The following is a 25,535-nucleotide window of genomic DNA, read 5'->3' as shown; positions in this document are numbered from 1 at the left end:
GCTCCTTTTCATAAATGTCATACATTTTCTCCACATCATTTAGACGGCGGCTTTCAAAGGCTATGGCATGGCCTTCTTGATTTAGCACTGCACCAATACAATCACCGCAAGCATATGCTTCCACCACAAATGCTTTTACCAGATCTGGAATGATAAGAACAGGTCCAGAAGTAAGAGCTGTTTTCAGCCTTGTGAAGGCTGCCTTCTCTTTTTCCTTCCATTGGAAAGGGATCTTCTTCTTTGTAAGGTCATGAAGTGGAGAAGCCATATGTGCAAAATGCTTGATGAAGCGGCGATAATAAGAGCATAAGCCAAGAAACGATCGCACCTCATGTACATCATGAAGATGAGACCATTCTTGGATTATCCTGATCTTTCCAGGATCCATCTGAATCCCTTTAGAAGAGATGACATGCCCAAGGTAATTTATTTTATGCATGAAAAATTCACTCTTTTTACCATTTACCAAGAGTTGATTTTGTTGAAGTAATTGTAGAACAATATCCAAGTGTTGATGATGCTCCTCTTCATTCTTGCTAAAGACAAGAATATCATCAAAGAAAGTACCAACATATTGTCGATGCTCTCTAAAGATGCGCTCCATCATTCGATTAAAGGTGGTTGGTGCATTGGTTAATCCGAAAGGAACCACCAAGAATTCATAAAGACCGTATGAAGTGCGGAAAGCAGTTTTGTGTACATCTTGTGGTATTACCCTAATTTGATGATAACCACTCTTTAGATCAATGCGACTGAAAACCTTTGAGCCTCCTAGACGATCCAAAATGTCATCAATTCTGGGAATAGGAAACCGATTCTTCACAGTGATTTTGTTGAGGGCTCGATAATCAATGCACATCCTGAATGTGCCATCTTTCTTTTGAACAAGAAGAACCGATGAACAAAATGGTGAGCTACTTGGCCTAATTAGCCCACGGTTGAGTAGGTCTTCGACTTGCTTTCTGATTTCTTCTTGTTGAGGACGGCTCACACGGTATGGTGCTATATTAGGAGGAGAACTGCCCGGGATAATATCAATATGATGGTCTTCTGGCCTTTCTGAGGGAAGCTGATAAGGAAGATCTTCCGAAAAACAATCTTTATACTTTTCCAAGAGCTAAAGTTGCTCTTGGTTTTCAGCATTCATATTATCTTTTACATCAATGACATAAAGCAGACAACATTGAACACAATCCTTAATTGCTCTAGAGACTTGCATATGGCTTACCATAGGTATGGTGTCTCCAGAAACTCCAGCTTGGATCTCGTACTTCTTGCCTTTGTTGGTGAGTTCTACCTTCTTTTTCTGAGAGAAAATGGTTGAATCTACTCTATGATTCCAGGGCATGCCAAGAATCACATCGCAACCATCAAGGTCTCCAATACAGAAGATATCTTCGTCACTGTAGCCTTGAATTTGAAACTTGAGCTTGCCAATGTAGGGTATCACAGTCTTCACTGTGTCACCTTCATCAGCATTTAAAGCTTGGCGAACTTCTGCCGGAGTGTCCATCTCTTCATTCTTTAATCCAAGCTCTTTAGCTAATTGCAAGGAAATGATATTTTCATTCGCCCCAAGATCTATCAAGAATAGTGCTTGATTACCTTGCAACTGTCCCCAAGCTTTTAATAATTTGCGCGTCTCTGGAGTGTGATTTGTGTTTGCAACTACATCACTGATAGCATTGATTTTCACTAGCGACTTAGGCTTGTTGTCAGAAACCTTGCTTTGTCCCTTGTTTGGACATTGCTTCGCTATGTGGCCTGTTTGTCCACATTTAAAGCACTTCCCTTCTTTCATGAAGCGTTGCTTTTCTTCTTCGGAAAGTTGCTTTGCTTGTGGGTATAGATTGGAGCGAAATTGAGGAGCATTAGGAGGTGCATAGGGCTTCATCTTCTTTTGATTTGATGGCTACTTTTGCCGCTGTTTTTGTCCTTCATTTGGGGCTAAATACTCCTCATCGTCAGCTACTCTCTTGTTATCATTCTTTTGGAATGATTTGTTGCCATTGCGCTCCATTTCCCATGTCTCAGCATGGTCAATGAGTTCCCTGAGACTAGAACAATGATAATGATTAAGAGCAGTACGAAGTTTAAAATGCAAACCTCCTTGAAACTTCCTAAGCTTTTCCGAACTGCTGATCTTCTTGAAATGTTGGACCTTCAAAAATAACTCCCAAAATCTCATGGTATAGTCACCAAGTGACTCATTTTTCCTTTGCCAAAGCCGATCCCATTCCATTTTTACATCTCTTTTGAAATGAACAGGAAGAAATTGGCTTTGTATCATGCGAACAAAGGACCGCTATGATTTTGGGGCAGCATGATCATATTCCAACCCCGTCCACCAAGTATGGGCTAAGTCGGTTAAATATAAAGCTGCAAACTTAATCTTTTCTTTTTCTTTATACTTGTCACGACCATACAAAATTTGAAATTGACGAATAAACTTCAGAAGAAGATCAGGATTTCAGGAACCATCATACATACTGAACTTGATCTTCTTTTCAAGTTGAGATAGTGACTTAGTCTTCTTCTTCTTATGCCTTCGTCCATGCTCGGATCTTGAGGTTGAAGATGATGAAGTGCTTGATGGGGATGAAGATGGAGACGAGGGTGAAGAATGTCGATGCCTTTGATGATGATGAGGTCTTCCACGAGAAGGATGTGACTCTTTGTTACTAGAAGAGGATCCATCAGAATAGGCGCCAGATGACTTTGAAGAAGAGGATGAGCTTCGACGCAATCTCTTTCTTTGTCTTGAAGTAGAATGGGACTACCTCTTAGAAGTAGTTGGACTTCTTGATCGGCTCCTTTCATTGGTATGGCTTTGTCTCCTTGAAGTAGATGGGCTTCTTTCCTTGAATTCTTTGGGATTCTCAACTTTTTCTAGTTTGAGAAGTTGCTCACGAATTTGCTGATTCTCCTCTCTAAGACTTTGAATGGCTTGAAGGATAGCACTCCACTGATCCATTGAGACTCTTAAGGAAAAAAAAAAAGCTCAAGCACTCAATGCAAAGGCTGAAAACAAGAAAACTTATAATTGTAAGCACTACCAGTGTTGGGGTGGGGACCGAACCAAAGCTCTAATACCACTGTAAACGCCCCGAACAACGTAGTATGCTTAACAATTATGATATTCGCTTGTTTTCAAGATTTAATATAAAAGAGAATGAACACTTAAAGCTGAAAATGAAAATTACTCACAAAATTACAGCCATGAAAATGTAAAAGTAATGGAGACAAGATTGAGGGTTGAAGATGGGCAACCCCCCCGAAGGAATGTATTTCTACTCAACCCAAGTCCCTTAGGGAAGAGCTCAGTTACAATCAACCTGAGAGTGAGGAGAAGTAATTCTCACTCTCACAAGATCATGCAAAGATGTACAAACACACATGCATTATCTATTATGCAATGATAAGAATTGATTCTTTACTGTATGAGAGAAGAAAGAGGGGAAATCAGCCTTTCTCCATAGTTGATCAGCAGTACATGGATAGGGCTTGCTTCTTGTTGCTAAAATGGAAGAAAGAGCTCGAAAAGGAGGTGCTGTAATGAATTTACAGGCTTACTGTCCTGTAAAACAACAGTGATAGACGAGGGAATATGGAGGAATTTGATAATGGAGAAGTGGGGGATGATGATGGGGATGGATGGGGCCAATTTCTGGCTATCTGTGGTGGGTGCTGTACATGAGTTTATAGCAAAGAAAAATGATGCTGAATGAAGAAAAACGAGCTCTTATTTATAGGAGAGGGAAGAGCTAGTACAAAAGGGGAAAGTGGAGTAGCACAAGACAAGTGTCTAGCCACATGTCATGAGATGTGACAAGTGGTGGGACACTTGGAAACTTGTGTGACAAGTGTCTTGACACTTGTCTCTTCTCTATGGCCTTCCTTTTTGGGTTGAATACTGTCAAGAATAGAAACAATCAAATTTAGTAAGCACAGTTAGAGTACAGAACTTACTATTTTTAGAATGACATCCCTATTTTTTAGGACTAGCATTTTTAAGCTAATTTGAGGCTCCTAAAATTTAGAGACCTCCTAAAATTTAGGGATCTCCTAAAATTTAGGGACCCCCTCAATATGGATGTCATATGAAAGTTTTTTCCGTGTACATCGCAAAAATGGTATCCGAATCTTCATGTGACTTTCCTATGCAAAGAAATGTGCATTTCAAGCTTTCAGCCCACACATGCACATTATACAAGCATTTCATGATCATGCCATCTTGTTGATTGTAACTGTTTGTTTTGGTGGATCTAGCCCACACTTCAAGGCATCAATCCTTTCTGTGTGCGAGTCTAACCCTGATATGCGTGAGTTCTAGTCACAAGCGCCCAATCGGGCCATATAGGTGGAAGTGTGAACTATCTTTTCTCTAACCCACCGCGTGGGTCCACCATAACCTGTGACCACTCATCAGTGGCCAGCTCCAATGCACTTTTCTTTATATTTAATTAGTGCAAAGGAAATAAATTTAATAAATCATTATATAAACAAATTAATGAAAAAGGATACAAATTCTGTTTCTATAGAGTTATGACAGAGAGAGAGAGAGAGAGAGAGAGAGAGAGAGAGAGAGAGAGAGAGGATTTTGACATTAGGCCTTGAACACATGTGATAGTAAGGGTTTCAATACGGTGAAGCTCCCAAGATTGAGGAATGGTTGACAATATTTTAACTATCTTCGGAAAATTTGAAGTGCCAATGGCTCGCTTTCATGTAGAAGTAACACATATATATATATTGTATCAGTTAGGTGTCCTTTGAGTGAGCAACCAGGGTTTTTGAACTCATGCACCCATGTAACTCAACCCACACTTAAAGCACTACACCACTACCCTACATAACTCAAACGACTATGCAATGGTCCCATTAGCAAAGAAGAAGAAGAAGAATAAACTTTGACAACTAAAAAGACTATAAAAATGATCGTTTCATGTATCGTGAAAGCCGGTCGTTTCATATGTTTTGTCCAAAACTTGGAACCGATAAAGCTGCTTATTGTTGTTGTAACCAAAGACGATGGCAATGCTGAAGAAAGAGGAGAAAGAGGAGGAGCAGCAGCAGCATTCGAACCCTTGGAACGAGGACGAGGACGAGCACTACAGGCGCCATGGGGTCTCAGGTTCCTCCTCCTTCTTCGACTCCCCGCGAGGCCTTCGCCTTTTCACCAGGACCTTCGTGCCTGCCTCCCAGGCGCCCTTGGCCTGCATCTGCATGGTCCACGGCTACACCAACGACATCAGCTGGACCTTCCAAAACACCGCCATCCGCTTTGCATCCGCAGGCTTCGCGGCCTTCGCCATGGACATGGAAGGCCACGGCCAGTCGGACGGCCTCAAGGGCTATGTCCCAAACCTGGACATGGTGGCGCAGGACTTTCTGGCCTTCTTCCACGCCCAGAAGTCCGACCCTCGATTCGCCGACCTCCCCTTCTTCCTATTTGGTGAGTCCCTTGGCGGCGGCGTCGGTCTCCTCATGCACCTCGCCGACCCTGACGCTCGCTTTGATGGCATGATCCTCCTCTCCCCCATGTGCAAAATCTCTGATTCTGTCAAGCCGCCATGGCCGCTGCCGCAGACGCTCGCCTTCTTCAGCCGTCTCGCCCCGACGTGGGGAATTGTCCCGACAAAGGAGCTGCGCGATGTCTCCTTCAAAGATCCGGCCAAGTGCGAGCTCTCCAAGCGTAACCCTAGGCGCTATGCAGGGAAACCTCGGCTCGGCACTGCGGCAGAGATGATTAGGGTTACGACATACCTCGGGGAGCGGCTTGCGGATGTGAGCCTCCCTTTTGTGGTGCTTCACGGAAGCCGGGATGTGGTCACAGATCCGGAGGTCAGCAAGGCTCTGTTTGAGAAAGCCAGGAGCTCTGACAAAACCCTAAAGATATATGAGGACATGTGGCATGCCTTGCTTGCCGGGGAGTACGACCAGGATGTCGGCATCATTTTCTCTGATATAATTCAGTGGATCTTGGAACGAATCGCCAGGAGGCTGGTGGAGAACCATGGCAGGGTTTGAGAAACAATGCTGGAGTACACTTACCCTTAGAAAGCTGGAAACAATGCTCTGGGGGAGAGCAATGCTCTGGTGGCTCCCCCATGAGAATTGCCACTGGATCGATTAATAGCACATAAACAATGCTGCTCCCCCCTACGAACATTGCCAAATGATTAACAGACAGCACTGATGAGTCTCAATCCTCTCATCGTCATGAGTTGCTTCAGGTTCTCAGACCAGCTTTGACAATTACCCAAAGGTGCAATACTTTTATCAGCAAATTGCTCGCATTGCAATCAGCCATTATTCGTGCTCCAGGATCTGATGGCATCCTCTGGAACATATTTTCTCTGACTGTTTAACATATAGCGTATTCATAGAGTTTATGGTTGTAAGACTAATCTATCTAATTGTTATTGAAACGGGCTTGTAGTTTGCTTTAGTTTGTAGTGCATCATTGCCATCGTCATCTTATCGTGTGGATTGCTTTTTGGTGGATCGTCACTAGGTCTAGTGTATGAGATTTGCGTGTATCTTCGTGTGACACCAAAGTTTGTTATAAACTTGTGGAGCTTAGCCAAGAGAGCCCTCCAATTCACAGCATTCCAACTAAAAAGTTTGCTGTCGTTGGCGTTCTTCCCAAGGGCATGCTATTCTAATGGCCGATGTGCACTTTAGTAATTGAATTACTCTAAGTTAACTTAAGTCTAGTAAAGTGTGCTCTCTCTCTCTCTCTCTCTCTCTCTCTCTCTCTCTCTCTTTCATAGCAATATGTTGCAATATGCTTAAGCTTTACAATGTTTAAACAATGGTGTAGTTTATTCTTTACCTTAATGGAGAGCATATATAGAAAAGGGATGAACCTTCAAAATAATTGATTGGTATTGGGCCTTGGAACACCTAGAAATGGGTTTCTATGATATTGTTACATTAGCAAAATAAATCGTAAAATAGTGCACAATAATATTAAGCAATTGTGATAGTTAACAATTGATATTGTTACATTGCAAAATAATAGAAATGGGTTTCTTTGATATTGTTACATCAACAAAATAAATTGTAAAATAGTGCACAATAATATTGAGCAATTGCAATAGTGCACAATTGACATTGTTATATTGCAAAATAATTTTTATAATAATGCACGATTGTATTAAGTAATTGTAAGTATTTACATGGAAGTTGACTCGTAAGCGTTGGGTCACTTGTAGAGCAAACAGATTAGATTGACTGAGGTAACTTCCTCAAAGGTACCTTTTAAAAACATGATGCTGGACTTGCTTTCTTACCTAGCTAGCATAAACACCCCCTAGAGGATATTAAAACCATCAACAAGGAAGTTTATGGCTCTCTCTATGGTAGCTCATAGCATTCCTTAGGGATGAGATAGATCAAATGATAACACCTCTTTCAAGCATAAGCGGTGCTAATATTAAGAGAACTTGCTTGCATTGAATGTCCTTGCACAATATTTATTTCTTGCAAGCACCTATATATCCATATATAAACATAAACAATAAACAAAGCTACAACATATAGCTAGTAAATAAAGTTATGATGTAGAAATGATTATAGAACTTTGTGATTGACCTTAAATTGGCTTTTTTGTTGTTGTATTGAAATGTGTAGTTGGTAGATTGCTCAAGTCTTGATTTTCTAAGTCTACTCTTAATTTCACACATGTAGATATTTGACCCACATTAGGAATATCAAGGGCTCATGTTCTAGCAATACCTCTAATAGCATGAGGATTTTGAATATCTACTGGAAAATCTTGATCCATTGGCTCATGATTGCTATTCACAAACTCCATTTCATACAACTATGTGAGGCTTTTTCTTGAGAGCTTGAACAAGAGTAGGGATAGAGAGATGACACATGCACATGGTCACTTTAGGGGATTACTACTCTTGATGGAAAGAGGGTAGAGCCTCTTTCCATCCAAAGAAAGATGTTGAAAACTTCATCTATGAGGACAGATTATGATCTGACAAGAGGCCTAGCTTTCAAGAAGATATTGTAAACTTTTTGTGTGAAGATGATTTGTCACAGATACAATACTCTATATTGTCCTTAGTGCAAAGGCATTAATAAGAGGTTAAATGGAGAGATTATGATCATCCTAATGAAGATAACCATGGAGAACAAGATGTTTTAGGTTTTGGAGTTAGTGAATGCTCTATAGGCCTATAGAATGCTAGTGAAAAGTGATACAAAGCTTTCACCTCTCTAACTAGTTTCTATAATGGAGCATCTTCTTCCAATTGATATATAAGTTCCCTCTTTGAAGCTATTGATGAAGATGTAAAAGGGGATTAGGTATGCTTATCAAGAGAGACTTTGGTAATTAAGGTAAAAGATAGTGGATATATGCTCCTTTGTGATGTTACATTTTCTCTTGCTATACATGTCTACATGCATGCGGATACACACACATGCTTAGTACGTGATCATTTTTAAGCATTGGAATAACATTGGAATTCAACTATTCGATGGGAATGTAGTTACTACAAGTGATGACGTAGACCTAGGCATTCCAATTAGTAAAATGATTTGTAAGAATTGCCTTGGATTTAGCTTGCCTTAGGCAATGGCTTAGTTGAGCATTTATTGATATGCCTTGATTGTAGTTTTGCTTTAAGACATATGCTCACACAAATATGATGGAACTACAAGGAACATGGGCAGAGAGAGAGAGAGAGAGAGAGAGAGAGAGAGAGAGAGAGAGAGAGAGAGAGAGAGAGAGAGAGAGAGAGAGAGAGAGAGAGAGAGAGAGAGAGAGAGAGAGAGAGAGAGAGAGAGAGAGAGAGAGAGGATAACATGTTTGTGGTGCCTCCAATTGCTTTGATGTGTGCACCACCTTATTGTCTTATCACTTAAAGAATAAAGAATGAGCGTGTACATGTACAATTGAGGTTAGTGTGAATAAGATGAGTGGCTAGTCACATTGTTCTTTACCTTGACAACCTCCCACTTAAAGGACAATGTGTCTTTATAAGAGAGAAAAAATAAAGAATATGTGAGATAAAGACATGCAAGGTATCCTCACCCAATGCACATAAACTCCTACAATGAGCACCTGACAAATGAAGTGATAACTCACTTCTATGCTTGATTTTTGCATGAGACATGATTCTTTGCTAGCATGATGGCATTGTGACTATCATTGTGCAATAATGGCATTTCTATCAAGGCCCACATCTCCCACTAGACAAGTAGGTCATATGGCTTGTCTGTAAGCCTTAGTGGTTGCAATATATGGGTAGATAATGCCACACATTTTTGCAAACAAAACATCCATGAGATTGCACCACCATATAAGGTATCATGTGGTTGAGTTTTGTTGTAAATGTTCATTGCATAGTTTGCATTTATGTACATGTTAACCTCAATTCGAGATGGCGAAAATATGAAGCAATGAGCCAAAAAAGGACAGAAAAAGAGCAAAGGCGTAGAGGCGGGTCCTAAAGCTAAGCTAAGGCAAAAAGTGTAATTTTAAATGGAAGGCGCCTAAAAAACCTCTAAAAACTCTTGTAAAAGAGCGACAGGCTCCCTCTTGTGCCATTTGTAAAAGAATAGATGGGTGTAGGCTTAAGGCATAAGGCAAGAAGAGGGAAATAGGAAAAAGGACCTTGCCACAATGGTCGGTAATGTAAAAAGGGATGGGTGCCCATGGGATTTTAGGGCTTGTATATAAAGTTCAAAAGGTGAATGGAAGCTCATTCTTTGGTGTGTGACTAACAAGAGTCCTCTCTTCTTCTCTTCTTCTCTTCTTCTCTTCATCTTGCTTGTGTGTGTGCTCTTGAGAGAGGGAGTGTGAGAGTGTGAGGGTGTGGGAGTGAGGAATCAAGAGGCTGAAGCTCTTCACCATCACCATCTCCTCTCCTCTTCTTCTCTTCTCTTCTCTTCTTTTTTCTCGCACACGTGTGGCTTTGGTGGATGGAGCTCGATGGAGGAGGCTTGAGGATGCTTGAGCTAGCATCTAGGATCGTGGAGCTACTGGTGTGTGTGAGGGATAAGGCAACTCATTTCAGCATTGAGGTAAGCTCACTACACTCGTAGGTTCGAAGGCGCCTCGGCTAGGTGAGAGATAGGCATTAGAGCTCACTTGAAACACTTGAAACAATAAGCGGTCCATGGGTCTTGGTGGTTGAGTGTGAGTGCCCCTCCACATTTTGGTTCCGTTGCCAGGCCAGGGATTCAAGCTTGAGCACTTGTGCACCTTATATCGAGCATCGAAGAAGTAAGGGATTCATCTCCGAAATAGAGCTTGAGATAGGTAGAAAGTTTGGGTTGTTTGATCTTCGATACAAGTAAGCATTTTGGTTGTTTGATGATTAGAAAAGAAGGGGAAATCATTTCAATTATTTGCTTTCGATTCTTGTTGCATCTAGTGTAGGTTAGGATTAAGAAATTGGATTGGAAAAGCGTAGGGTTTATTGCTATAAAATAGGGCAAAATAGGGCACAAATCATGTTAAACGGAGAAAAAAGAGTGTTTGAAATTATTAATGTCGGCAAGTGAGTGATTGGGGATAGCAAGACCTTGCTCGGGAAGGGGTTTAAGGGCCAAGAGACCATAGAAGAGCTCATTTTTCACCCTAGCATAGAGAGAGAGAGAGAGAGAGAGAGAGAGAGAGAGAGAGAGAGAGAGAGAGAGAGAGAGAGAGAGAGAGAGAGAGAGAGAGAGAGAGAGAGAGAGAGAGAGAGAGAGAGAGAGAGAGCTTCTATTGGTGATTTGATTTGATCTTGCCATCAGGGAGTTCTTCGCACGCGTCAGGTATATCAAATCCTTCCTCCTATGTCCTTGTTGTGATCTGGAAGTTTGTGTGCCTTGTGATTTCTTAGATTGCTGGATTTAACAAAATCATCCTCAGCCCTGTCGTCGTCACGCACAACTTGGCCAGTCTGAGTGGCTTGGTTTCAGGCCGAGTCCCAGAATCGGCCCTCGGCCCTCTTGCATTTGGCCAATTCGGCCCGTTCGAACGGACAACTCGGCCAACACCTTTAAAGTTGGCCCTGGGCCCTTGCGCCTCGGCCCGTTCGAACATACCATTCAGTCTTGTTTGGATTTGGCCCTCGGCCAACTCAATTTGCCCCAAACCAACTCGGCCATTTCCACTCGGCCCTTTTTGACTCGGCCCGTTCAAACGATCGACTCAGTCCACTAACCTGACTCGGCCCTTGGCCACGTCCATTCGGCCTTCTGAGCCGCAAATTCGGCCACTGTTTCTATTTGGCCCTCTCGGCCCGCCATCCGAATCCACCACTCGGCCCTTGCAATTCAGATGAGTTGGGCCGACTCAGATTTTTTTAAATTTTTTGGAAAATTTCACCAAAACCAACTAGATTTCAACCTCGCAAACCTTTGTGAGCCATCCCGACGCCCAGAACTCGATTCAGGCACAAGGAATAGGTGAATTCGCAAGACACAACCGCTTAGCATCTTGAGTAGGTTGTTGAGAGAGTCAACAACTTAACGACAACCAATGGAGACATAGACCCCGAAATGAACCTAAAACGAGTAAGACGACGCAGCAAGAAACCCTAAAACCTATCAAGACGACTAGAAATTGATCGAACAAACCTATTCGGCCTAAGACAAAACGAGAGTGCATAAGCCACTTAGACACTTGTTCTTCACACTCATCTTGATTTCCATCACTTGAAGTACACCTAAGAACAGCCGAAAGCCTGATTGAGCACAAGTGCATGGAAAAGAACACACACACACACACACATACATACACGCATACACTGAGTGGAGGTAATTTGAGGATTTTATGTAATAATTAAGCAACTCATTCATATAAAAGAACTTGAAGGAACCCACCAATAGGAGAAGATCCCAACGGGCAATCGAAGCATAGTGTAGGACCAAGCAAACAGTGATAGAGATGTGGATCTACCCGACCTGCTTAACCTTATCGACAACTTGGTGGAGCATAAGAACGTAATCATGTCAAAAGGAAGCTTAGATCGCAGGCAGAGAACGAGGTACTCGACTTAGGAGTTTTTCTAGAAGAGATCCAACAGTTGGTGAATAGCTATGATTCTCACGCTCGATATGAGCATCGTGCTAGAATGAGAGAAGCCATCATAGCTGACCTAGAGGAGGAAAGGAAGCTAGCCAACAAAGCACTAGAAGGCATAGTGGAATACAACCAAGACCAATAGACTAGGAGCTTGAGGCAGAACATAGAGATGCAAGAGATACATCGAGTGCTAAACCTAGCAGGCGGGAATCGAACTGACCATGAGAGAGCGCTAGAAGGAGACTTTATGTTGAGTGAGATTCTCATGAAGCGATTGCTAGACAACACATCAGCAGAGCAGAGCACTACAATGTTAGCGATTTCACTACTAGCAGGGTGCTCCAAGAGCCAGTCTAAGATACCAGTTGTCACTAAGCAGCTCGATAAATACCAGTCCCACGATGATCCATACAACTTCATAGAGTAGTTCGAGAAGGTCTACGAGGCCAACGATCTCACTGACTTTACTCAGCGCTCTCAAGCATTCGGGCTTTGCTTAGGCGATAAGGGTCGAACTTGGTACACAAGTCTAGATGCCATAGAGCGAGTAAACTTCAATGGCCTAAAAAACCTCTTCATTAAGAGATTTTCCGAGCCCGGATACTTTGAAAACCTGCTAGTATAGCTTATGAATGTCAAGCAGAAAGAAAAAGAGGATATCCGCAACTATGTGACCCACGTGAGGAGTCTCTTCAAGAGAATCCCGATGGGTGAATGACCAACTGAAAGTGCAGTGTCGACGGTATTCATTAGTGGAATATGAAATGAGGAGCTTTATAGAGCCTTGTCAGGCAACTCGAGCTTGTAGCGAGACACTAGCTAGGGTGTTTGAAGAAGCCATTCGAGTAGATGACTAGCTGAAGGAGAGGAGCTCTAGGAACTTGAACCAAGAGAGAGACCAACTCTAGAGGTTTGGAGAGAGCTTCAACATCCAGTGAGCGATCACTCTTCACGCTGTCCTGAAAGGGAGCAACTAAATAGAGACAAGACTGACCTAAGGTGCCCTGAGCTGAATCACTTATCTCTTCGTTGATATCCCACTAACCCGAAGCACCAAGTAGAGGCCATCAAGAAGGTGAAGGAGTGGGTAAAGGAGGCCCAAGAACACCTAAAAGATGCTGAGCCCATCTTAGAGGACGAGATCGAGGATCTCTCCAGCATAAGCACACTAGTCTCACCCCCTTGACCAAAATCGAGAGATGCGACTGCACCACAAGCAGTGCTTAGGCAAAGCCTTAATGCTATGGGCTAGCAATTCAAATACGGCCATTGTCCAGGACAATCCGAAATAAGAGAAAGACGAGTAGCCAATGACCTCCTCACCACTATAGTGACCACCCTTGTGATGCTAGGCCAGGGAGATACACTTAGGTAGGATCCGATTCTATGGCAAGACTTGAAGCAGTGGGTTGAAGAATCACGAGAGTAAGCTGTTGCAAATCTACAAGAACATGATGCAGAAACCCAGATACCAAGTTTGACTTTGCACTCCGTGCCTAAGTCCTTGCACGCTAATGCTTATGCATGTGGTCTTATCGGTCTTAGCCCTAGGCGACACAAAAAGGAAAGGGATTGTAGACACATGGCCAGGAGTTAGTATACTGAGCCACACGGTGCTCTAAACTTGGGGCAGCCCACCTGTTGAGACTGCTAGGTTCAATGTCACATTAGCTAATGGAAAGAAGGTGAAGTCATTCGGGGTGCTAAAAAGCTGGCCAGTGAAAATCACAGACGTCCAATTCTCAGTTAACTTTATAGTCATGAAGGGAGTGGACTACGATATCCTATTGGTTCGACCATGGATGTGCAATGCTAGAGTGATCGAAGATTGGGGGAATGGTCTCATCTTCCTAGGAAATACAATAGAAGCCGTAAGGGTAGAAATGGACTCACGGAAGACTACACCAATCAACCTCGATGCCATTTTTGTAATGCTTAAGGGTGATGCTCAAATCAACAAATCCTACGGGCCCCTGTCTAAGTATATGCCATGTCTTGAAGACGAGCGAAATTGGATGCATATCCTTGCTACCATCGACCTACCGTTCTCGGACGATGAGGAGTACGAACATGCCATTAAAATGATCGGCAAGTCCAAGGGTATACCCTCGGTATTGGTCTGCATGATGGCAGGAAATCTTCGTAGAAGACCCACAATGTCACTTTCCAAGTTCCAAACAACAAGAGGGAACTCCAGGAGATTTTAGAGTATTTGACCGGCAAGCTAGCTGGCAATCAAGTATCAAATTTCAAGCCACTCCAAGATCTCTTAGATGAAACAAGGTGGCAATGGACCAGGGTGCATGACCTAAACCTCATGTACAATTAGGCCCTAGTCCCCAATCAAAGACACGAGACATACCAATACCTAGGAGATGATGAGCAGTTTAACGAAGATGCTTCCAATGACGAATACGAAGACTGCTGCTCCTTTAGTGATGAGAGTGAGGGTGTGATAGATACCATAGCATATGACACTAAAGGACGAGAGATAGAACAGATACGAGCACACTCCAAGCCACAAAGAAAGAAGACCTTCAGGATAGAGTGAGGGGTCATGCATGTGGATTGTGACCGCACTTGGTTGGAACCTATAGGAGCCATAGACTCTGAACAAGTAGGCCTAACCCAACCAGGTACCATGCCAGTGCTTAGAACAGAGCCACCCTCTCTGCGACCACCGGGAGAGACTACCTCTTCTAGCGAAGATGGGGAGTTTGATTCCGAGTCAGAAGTGAGTTCAGAGAGCGACCCAGAAATACCTAGGCCTTCCCAGACTAGATGTACCAAGGGGGACCTACCCGTCCACCTGAGACATAGATGGTTAAAGGAAGAAAGGGAAAAATAGCCTAAGGATGCACGAGAAAGCGAACAACGAAAACCACATGACCTCCTAAGACATTTACGAAGTTCAAGAAGGGTGATAGGGTAGTGATCCTACTGGGTGCCAAACATCAAGGGCAAGCAAGTGAACCCATTGAGGGACCTGCCAAAGTCAAGGGGGTGAACCGCCCAGGAAGGGGAGATACCCTGACCTATCTTTATTGCCAATGACGACGAAGGAAGAGGAGACAAGTCTCATTGCTCTCTTGTGAGAGTATATAGATGTATTCACTTGGTCCTTTTGAAGAGCTTAAGGGGGTAGATCCGAGTGTAGTAACTCATAACATACCCATGATACCAGATGCAACGCCAGTTAAGCACAGTGACCGTACCCTATGAATCCAAAACACGCTCATGCAGTCAAGGAAGAGATTGACAAGCTGATGAGAGTGGGATTCATCTACAAAATTGAGCATGCAGACTGCGTGTCACCCATAGTCATTGTAATGAAGAAAAACAGAAAAATTAGAGTGTGCGTACAAGAAGGTGAATGTTGCCACTAAGAGGGACAAATACCCGTTGCCGTACACCAAGCACATGATCGAGAGAGTGGCGGGCAAAGAGGCCTATAGTTTTCTAGATGGCTTCTCTGGATACAATCAGGCGCAGGTGCATCCTGACGATAGGCATAAGACTGCATTCACCACTGAGTGGGATGTCTTTGCCTACATAGTCATGCCCTTCGGGTTGACTAATGCTCCAGCCACCTTTCAATGCCTTATGTGCACTATATTTGAAGACATGCTCAGGAAAGAGTTAGAAGTCTTCATAGACGACTTGTGTGTTCACTTGACCTAGAGAGAACACATAGACAAACTCAGAGCAGTTTTTGAACGGTGTCGCATATACCGTCTCTCTCTGAATCCCTTAAAGTGCCAGTTCTGGGTAAAGTACGTATGCATACTAGGGCACGTGGTGTCAAAGAACGGCATTGCCATGAACTTTTTGAAAGTTAGGGTCATTATTGATCTTCCACCCCCAACCAACTATAAGGGAGTTCAATGCTTCTTAGGTCATACGGGGTATTGTCGGCAATTTGTGCTGAATTATGCATTGTTTGCTAGACCTTTGTACAAATTGTTGATTATATTCGAATGGATTGAAGAATGCCAATGTGCATATGAAGAATTAAAAAAGTATCTGACCACAACACCGATTCTACAAGCCCCCAGATTGGACCATTACCTTCCACGTGCATATTGATGCTTCAAAATTCGATGTGGGGGCAATGTTGTGCCAACCTAGCGAACACAATCTTGACTATCCAATGAGCTTTGCTAGTAGCAGAAAAATCATTGAGACCGAGATAAACTACTCGACGACAAAAAGAGAAGATCTAGCCATGGTATTTACTGTGAAGAAATTTCAGCATTAATTATTAGCCACGCCTTTCACTTTCTTTGTGGACCATCAAGCCTTGCTATATTTAGTAAACAAACCTTGTGCTACAAGACTCATAGCTTGATGGCTCCTTCTGCTTTTAGAGTTTTACTTCTCTGTGGTTGTATGAAAAGGAAAGCAGCACTACATGGCCGGCCACATGTCACGCATCCTCACGGGAGAGGTCGCTGGACAAGGCATCGCCGATGAGTTGCCAAACACGCACTTGTTTAGCCTATCCAGTGAGAGACTTCTTTTGAGCCAACTTGATGCCATATTGGGCAGATAACATAGTCCAAGTGCTTGAGCATGGACTACATGAACGACTGATAGAGAAAGCCCGACTTAGGCAACTTATCCCTCAAGATCCAACCCTATCAGTTGATATCAGGCTAGCTATATAGGCTAGGGCAAGACGGATTGTTGCGTAGATGCGTATGCAAGCATGAGATGCACGATGCGCTCTCATAGGTGCACAAAAGAATCATTGGGGGACACTTTAGTAGAGATACGATGGCCCGCAAGGTGCTGCAGTCTCAACTGTGGTGGCCCATACTTTTTCGCAATGCAGCACAATTCCTTAAGCACTGTGATGAGTGTCAGCAGACAAAGGTCCCAATTCGCAAGGATCAGATGGAGCTAACCCCAATAATTGCATGACAACCCTCCGAAAAATGGAGAATTGACTTAATAGAACCCATTAGTCCTGCGGCACAATACTCGCAAGCCAAGTACATCATTGTAGGCACTGACTATCTAACAAAATGGGCAGAAGCAAGAGCTACAAGAAAGAATGATGCTAGAATGATTGCCAAGTTTCTATGGGAGTAGGTAATCTTACGATTCGGCTGCCCCATTGAACTGGTTAGTGACCAGGGCACACACTTCATTAATGAAGTTCTAATTATTCATAAAAAATCCTCGCCATACTACCCTTAGGAAAACAGCCAAGCGGAATCCACAAATAAAATTCTAGTAAACATCCTGACCAAGGTAGTCTCTGCTTCGCACAGTGACTGGGATAACAAGTTGATGGCAGCCTTGTGGGATTACCGCATAGCCTATAAAGCGGCTATAGGCCAGACACCTTTTAGGCTAACCTATGGAGCTGAAGCAATTCTACCTGTAGAGTTCTTTGTTCCTAGCCTGAGGATCGCACTTCACGAATGATGAGAAGGGAAGGAAGCATGGACAGAATGTCTAGTTGAACTCGAACACCTCTTGAAAACTGGACTTCTAGCTACCCATGCACTCATATGCGAGAAATCACGAGGCAAAGGTTGGTTTGACAAGCATGTCAAGTAGCACGACTTTGAACATGGAGACCTAGTTCTCTTGTACTCCGTTAAGGGGCATAAACAGAAAATGAAGTTTAAAAGTCTAGGGCCTTTCAAGGTTCATGCCATCAGCCGAACTGGTAATGTCGAACGCGAGACTCTAGAAGGCGAGGGAATAGGGTTCTTCAATGGTAGTTGCATCAAAAAGTACTACCCTCCCATGCATGCTCTGCATGAACCACCAATGTTAGAACCCCCTGTCAAGGTACGAGTAGCCACAATCATGAAGATTGACAATGAAAATGAGGAAGCCGTAGAACCTGCTTACCTTCGCATCACGGTCACTGCCAAGCAGGCATGCACTTTCAATGCCTTGATAGATGAGGGAGCAGACTTCAATGTCTTAAGCCATGATCATTGGACCCACATTGGCAAAACACAATTACAACCCACTACTGCCAAACTAAGCCCATATGGGGGCCGATCATATGCACTCCTAGGGAAGTACATGGCCGCAATTTCTATCAAGTCTGAGAGCATACCAATGATCTTTTATGTGTTGCCAAACACTAAAGATGCATGCATGGAGTCGCTGCTAGGTTGAACCTTTAAAAAGCAAGCTCATTACAATGTTGATTATGAGTTACAGTGTATCCACCTAGCCATTGGCAATGTCCACATAGTAGCAGCCTTCAGGAAGGGTTGCAAGACTCCTACGAGATTCACAAAGCCATCGGTAGAAATACCTGTAGCCAAGTCTAAGGAGGGGGGTTGTAACTTGTTACAACCTGCCAAGCCTCTATGCCAGCAACCTGCTAAGGCCATGCCTTCGCAAGGCTAAGAACACAACCTCAAAACCTAGGAGGCCAAGACAAAGCTACATATAGCGATGTACGGTCCTAAGACCCTATTGCAAGTGCAAGACTATTATGAGGGTAATGTTTGGATATGGATCCCTAAAGCTAAAACAACCAAAGGCACTGATCATACGCCTGTCAAGATTGTGGGAGAGAAGGAATGAGTCTCACTTGTAGCTTTCTTGCTTGCACAATGGGGGAATACACACAGAGGTGGAGGCTGAAAACAGTTTTCCTCTTCTTAGTTGTGTAAGCCAAAAGAACTCTTATACAAAGAAATAGAAGAACCCTATATATGGGTCTCAAACCAAACTCAACTAGCTAAGGTGGCATACTAACTGAGCCACGAACTAGAGTAGATAAGGATAGCTGTCATCTAGCTATTATTCATGGGCGGTGTACCAACCGTATCTGCAACTAACAAGTCGGTGACATAAATGCACAACGGTCACCCTGGCATATCACGAGTGGAGCTCGATATCTCAACACTCCCCCTCGAGCTCAATCCCAATTCCTGCACACCAAGCAGGTCTCTGAACTTGCGCAGCTTCTTTGTACCCAATGCCTTCATAAATATGTTAGCTACCTGATCCTCTGTGCTGACATAAACTAGATCAATAAGACCTAGTAAAACCCTCTCCCGCACATAGTGATAATGCACCTCAATGTGCTTTGTTCTAGCATGATAGACTGGGTTATTTGCCAAGTGTATACTACTCATGTTGTCACAATAAATGACAACTGGCCCATCTGTAGGCTGATGCATATCATAAAGTAGCTTATGCAACCAAGCTACCTCACATGCAGCCATTGCTGCACCCCTGTACTCAGCCTCTGTGCTCGACAAGGCAACTGTAGGCTATTTCTTGCTGCTCCAAGTGACTGCAGCACTCCCAAAAGAGAACACATATCCACTGGTAGATCGTCTATCAGAAATACTACTAGCCCAATCAGCATCAGTGTATCCATGCAACTGTATCTGAACCCTAGTCTCATAAAATAGTCCATACTGCAATGTGGACTTCACATATATGAGTATGCGTCTAGCCGCATCCAAATGTGGTTTCCTTGGAGCCTTCATAAACTGACTTACCAATCCAACAACATAGCTCAAATCTGGCCTGGTAATAGTCATATAAATCAAACTTCCTACTATGTGTCTGTACATAGTAGGGTCTTCCAGAAGCTCACCTGCATCTGCGCTCAGCTTCACATTCTGGTCCAAAGGAATTGAAATAGGCTTACAGCCTGTCATCCCATATTTGGACAACATGTCCAATCCATACTGCCTCTGCAAGAGCTGTATCCCACTTGGTGATCTAATCACCTCAATGCCCAAGAAATAACACAGCTCTCCCAAATCCTTCATCTCAAACTTTTGCTTCAATAGCATTTTCACATGAAGGATATCTTCATCACTGTCACCTGTCATAATCAAATCATCAACATAAATGACAAGTAGCATAATACCTTTCTCTGTTTTTCTCACATAAACTGAGAAATCTGCCTTGGAAATCTGAAAGCCAATAGTGACAAGATAGTGTCCTATCTTGCCAGACCATGCTCTAGGTGCTTGCTTCAAGCCATACAAGGCTTTCTTCAACCTGCAAACAAACTCAGGATGAACAGCATGCACATAACCTGGTAGCTGCTCCATATAGACCTCTTCTTGCAAATCACCATGCAAGAAGGCATTCTTTACATCCATCTGATGTAAAGACCATCCCTTTGATGCAGCCATAGCAATGACTGCTCTTACGGTTGCCATCCTTGCAACCGGACTGAATGTTTCTTCATAATCAATGCCATATGTTTGTGCATACCCCTTGACTACTACTCTTGCCTTGTATCTGTTCACAGAACCATCTGCATTATGCTTCACCTTATAAACCCACTTACAGCCAATTGCATTCTTACCTTTAGGCAAAGGTACCAATTCCCATGTAGCATTTGCTTCCAAGGCATCCATTTCTTCATCCATGGCTTTCTCCCATTTTTCTTTTCCCATGGCTTGCTCAAAAGAAGTGGATTCTGGTTCCTATATCACTTTGACCATATAGGCATAGTGAATGGCTGTAAATCCATCATATTTCAGCCTATCCACAGGATACCTAGCTCTGGTAGACCTGCGCAAAGTATATTCACTCCCAGGTGCTCTCAAAACATCCCTGGTCTTCCTTACTCTAGGTGTAACAATAGAAGGAATACCCAACTCATCATCAATGCTCTGTTCTGAGCCACTAGATTCACCATCCACATAAGAGTGACCTGCATTCACATCAAACATGGGCTGATCTACATTCTCTTTTCCTTTTCGTGATATGTGCATACCACTATCTACATTGCTTTGAGAAGATTCTCCTGATCTCAATCTGCCTGTCCATGGCGAAGAATGTGAACCACTGATAGAGGACGCTCCAGGTCCACTAATATTTTGGGACTGCTGCTGTGAATTCTGTGCAACATTACCATTTTGTGCATCTACATCATCAATCACATTTATTGGTTTATACCAGCTACTCATCTCATCAAAAACAACATCTCTGCTCACTGTAAACTTACAAGTAGAAGGGTTATAGCATCTATACCCTTTCTGCTGCAAAGAGTAACCAATAAAGATGCACTTCTCAGCTTTTGGATCCAACTTGGATCTCAACTCATCTGGCACATGAACATAGGCAATGCAACCAAAAATTTTCAAATGAGAAATATCTGGTTTCCTACCAGTATACCTCTCCTCTGGAGTCATCCCATGTATTGCTGCAGTGGGAGTCCTGTTCGTTATGTAGACTGCTGTAGCAACTGCTTCAGCCCAGTAAAAATCTGGCAAGTCTTTTTCGTTGAGCATGGCACGAGATACCTCTCCAATATGCATGTTTTTCCTTTCTGCAATTCCATTTTGTTGTGGGGTATGTCTGCATGAATATTGCTGCTTTATGCCATGCTCCTGCAGGAACCTTGCAAACTCATTTGAGAGGTACTCTTCCCCTCCATCTGACCTTAGGCATTTTATTTGCAGGCCTGTTTCTTTTTCAACCATAGCTTTAAGAGTTTTGAAATGCCCAAAAACTTCACTTTTCTTTTTCATAAAATACACCCAAACTTTTCTACTATAGTCATCAATAAAAGTGACAAAATAATGACAGCCTCCAAGAGATGCAGCTTTAGTAGTCCACACATCAGAGTGGATTAATTCCAATGGCTTCTTACTCTCTTGAACATGTCTAGGAAATGGTTTCCTTGCCTGTTTTCCAAATTGGCAGGCTTCACATACCTTATGCATTTCTGCAACCTTGAATTTAGGCAATCCTGCAACAATATTTTGGGCCTGCATTGATTTAAGTCGCTGTACATTAACATGACCAATGCGTTTATGCCAGATATCAATATTTGCAACAACACCGGTCCCATGTGCAAACATTGCTACACTCAATTCAGGCATGTCTGCATCCAACGTAAACATTCTACCCTTCTTCTTTCCTTTTGCTATCAAGCGACCTTTATTTTTCATATCCTTAACAAAGCATCCATGAGGATTAAATCTGACCTGCAAGCCCTGCTCAACCATTTGACCAACAGAAACCAGATTCTTGGTGATATTTGGGACATGAAATACATCGGACAGGTATTTCTTTTTCCCATCTTGCATAGACAAAGGATTTTTTCCAATTTGCACAATAAGATGTGCAGTATCATCACCAGTCTCCACAAATCCTGGTTTTTCCATTTTCCTTGCATCCTCCATCCATTCTGCATGACCTGTCATGTGGTTTGATGCACCTGAGTCAACATACCACACTTCGTTGCTTTCTTCTGCACTTGTCACAGAATTGTTCATGTGTTGCACCATAAACAAATGCTCATTTCTGTCATCACCTTGTCTACTAGAAGATGCATAATTTCCTTGTTGCAGTTTTCCATTCATGATGTCATTCTGCTTTTTATAGCAGTCTTTAGCCATATGACCCATTTTACCACAGTAGTAGCATTCAACATTACTGTTTGCATTTTGGCCTCTTTTCCATCCACCACAACCTCTTTGGCTTCCCCTGCCTCTAGAGTTACCACGTCCTCCTCCATAGGACTGGTTTTCTTCAGTTTGCTGCATATTCTGATTTCTACCACGGCCTCCAAATCGGCCTCCTCTACCTCTGCCTCTACCTCTTCCAGCATTTGAGTAGAAGACATCTTCTTTTGAAGTTCCTTCTGAAGAAGATGCACCACCATTTCTCTGCTCCTCAGAAATTAGAAGAGCAATCAACTCCTCAAAATCAGGAAATCTTTCACGGACGGAAATGGATGTTCGGAATTGTGCATAATCTTTCCTAGACCATTCAAGGTCACTGAGACTAAACCATCATCTTCCACTGGCGACCCAATGGAAGCAAGTGCATCTGCAATCTTGTTCACCTTCATGTGGTAGTCATTGATGCTCATACTTTCTCTTTGCACATTGTGCAACTCTTGCTTGAGCTGCATTTTCCTGGCTTGCGTATTTGTGCTATACATTTTTGACAAAGTATCCCATGCCTCCTTTGGCGTACTTGCATCCTGAATATGCACAATCATAGAGTCTGAAATGCTGATAGACAGCCAATACATAACTTTCCTGGCTCTCTCATGCCATGTTTTAAATGCATGCATTTGCTGTTGATTGGGAACATCAGGAAGAACTGGTTCTTCTTCATTTCTTGCAACAAATTTCCAATATCCTTTTTCCATAAGGAAATTCGTCATTCTAAACTTCCATGCTTGGAAGTTGTTCTTTTCAAGCTTTTCAGTGACAATCTGTGAAAGAGAATCAGACGCCATTACAGAACACAGCAAAAAAATTCTGTCACTGCAAAAAACACAGCTTCACCCTCACAAGGACAAATCTGCAAAACTGGCGAAAGTGGTATTTGACTACACAGTCACTTCCTAGTGACGATTTTGCATAAACAGGAACCAAGGATGATTTTGTAACTCCCAATGTCTCTGCACACAAGCATACGATGCAATTTCTGTGGTAACTTTTCATCGACCTGTAGAACAGTGGTCGCATAGCATAAAACATAGCCTTTTCCTGAGTGCGTGCAAAAAACTTCCCCTCCAAAACAGGCCCCGAAATGGCCTCAAATCAAAAAAACAGGGTCACCGGGGCTAAAGCCTCATCTCCCGCAGCATATACTGCCCTCTTGCTTCACCGCGAAGAGTGTCTCAACCTGAGACAATGCACTCCTGCACTTTCCAGTTGTGCTACCTGCAGAGACTTGCTCCCACACCAGAAAAATGAAAGCAACATTGGTCTTCTTACCAGAACACCGCGAACTTGGCTTGCTTTCTTGAGCTCCTTACCACGAACAAGGCTCTGATACCATGTCAAGATTGTGGGAGAGAAGGAAGGAGTCTCACTTGTAGCTTTCTTGCTTGCACAATGGGGGAATACACACCGAGGTGGAGGTTGAAAACAATTTTCCTCTTCTTAGTTGTGTAAGCCAAAAGAACTCTTATACAAAGAAATAGAAGAACCCTATATATGGGTCTCAAACCAAACTCAACTAACTAAGGTAGCATACTAACTGAGCCACGAACTAGAGTAGATAAGGATAGCTATCATCTAACTATTATTCATGGGCGGTGTACCAACCGCATCTGCAACTAACAAGTCGGTGACATAAATGCACAACGGTCACCCTGGCATATCACGAGTGGAGCTCGATATCTCAACAACGCCGCTCTCATGCTTAGCCATACCCAACCATAGAACGTGTCAAGGCCTAAACTTGTATAATCCTCAAGACACCAAGCCCATAAACTCACAACTAATTATTCCCATGAAGATTGACCAAGTCTATCGGCCCAAATCTCAACCTGCTACTCCCAAAATAGTACCACGTAACTCTACCAAGACTCAAGAAGCCGCATCCACAAGAAGTCCAGTCCTAGCCCGTTGTGCAAGGGGCCCAACCGCAATCTTAAGAACAACCAAAACTGCAACCATTTGCTCTGCCAAAATCTCTAGTTCTGTCAAACCCTAACCACCCGCCGCCGCAGGCCTTAGAACCTCCTATGAGCGAAAATCATTCTTGACACTGACCCGCAGATCTAGTCGAAGACGCGATTGCTTGCTTAGATGCTTAGATGCCACATTCATGTCACTGGCTCTGAGCTATGACCACTTGGACTTGGACCTGTTGCAAGAGCCTTTAACAACAATCGAAGTTCGTACGATGCCTTGTTCATGGGACACATTCAAATTCACATTCGTTAAAGCACCCCACTCAGCTGCAGAGTTTCTCAGCACTGAGATATCTAGAGAGCAAGCCATCAAATAGCTTCTCAATACATCATATGATAAGCAAGCTACTTGTGCTATCACACTGACCAAGAAATCGAGGTGTTGAAACAACTTGCTAAAATTGAATCCCCGTTCTTATAAGACTAGTACACTCTTCAATTGCAATGGGAACTCAAAGGATGCCAAATAATGACCAATGTTGAGCAACGACACTCAATCAAGACATCAAAGGATGGCCCAACTTATGTTGCTCCAACCTCATATAGGGTGTTAACAACTATTTGTGGCCGACCCATGGAAGAGCACATAAAAAAACACCCTTACCTTGATCGCCTCCTGATCGAGGAAGAGTTACATATTGCCAGCCATGTCGATTTCGGCGAATTCCTAAAGGATGTCCTTACTTATGTCACACACGTAGGCAGCCAATCCTTCGATCTGGACCGCGAAGCTCAGTTGGAGTACAATCCAAACTTCTATGCTTGGCTCATGCGAAAGTAAATGCTCGACCCATACGCTAAATGCCCTTGGCCCACTAACCTTCAATCCTAGGAATGATTCTTCTCAAATCCGAAAGGGGAGGGGGTAAGGTGAGTCAAATTAGAACCAATCAAAATCAAGAAAATGCATAAACACATAAGAAAAAATGCACCACCGTGAAAACCTCAGTCTACACTTAAACAACGTAGAAAGAAAAGAAACATGTTAACTTGTGATTGAGGAAAAATGTCACAAAAAGTTTTGAAATAAAGGGTGAAAAGTATGAAAGGAAAGTTTATTTTGGAGCTTAAATGTTTTCATTCAACAAACATGAA

At 43.0% G+C, this 25,535-nt stretch overlaps 1 pseudogene; it reads left to right on the top strand.

The window, feature by feature from the left end:
- Positions 1-4,964: 4,964 nt before the first annotated feature.
- Positions 4,965-6,451, top strand: LOC148028878 (caffeoylshikimate esterase pseudogene; annotated as a pseudogene).
- The last annotated feature ends 19,084 nt before the right edge of the window (positions 6,452-25,535 follow it).

This window comes from Lygodium microphyllum, chromosome 11 (genome assembly GCF_053477565.2).
Source record: "Lygodium microphyllum isolate KBCC chromosome 11, Lygodium_microphyllum_v1.1.10, whole genome shotgun sequence".
NCBI classification, from domain to species: Eukaryota; Viridiplantae; Streptophyta; class Polypodiopsida; order Schizaeales; family Lygodiaceae; genus Lygodium; species Lygodium microphyllum.
The sequence above is the reverse complement of the archived record's forward strand: the minus strand, read 5'-3'. Positions and strand labels throughout refer to the sequence as shown.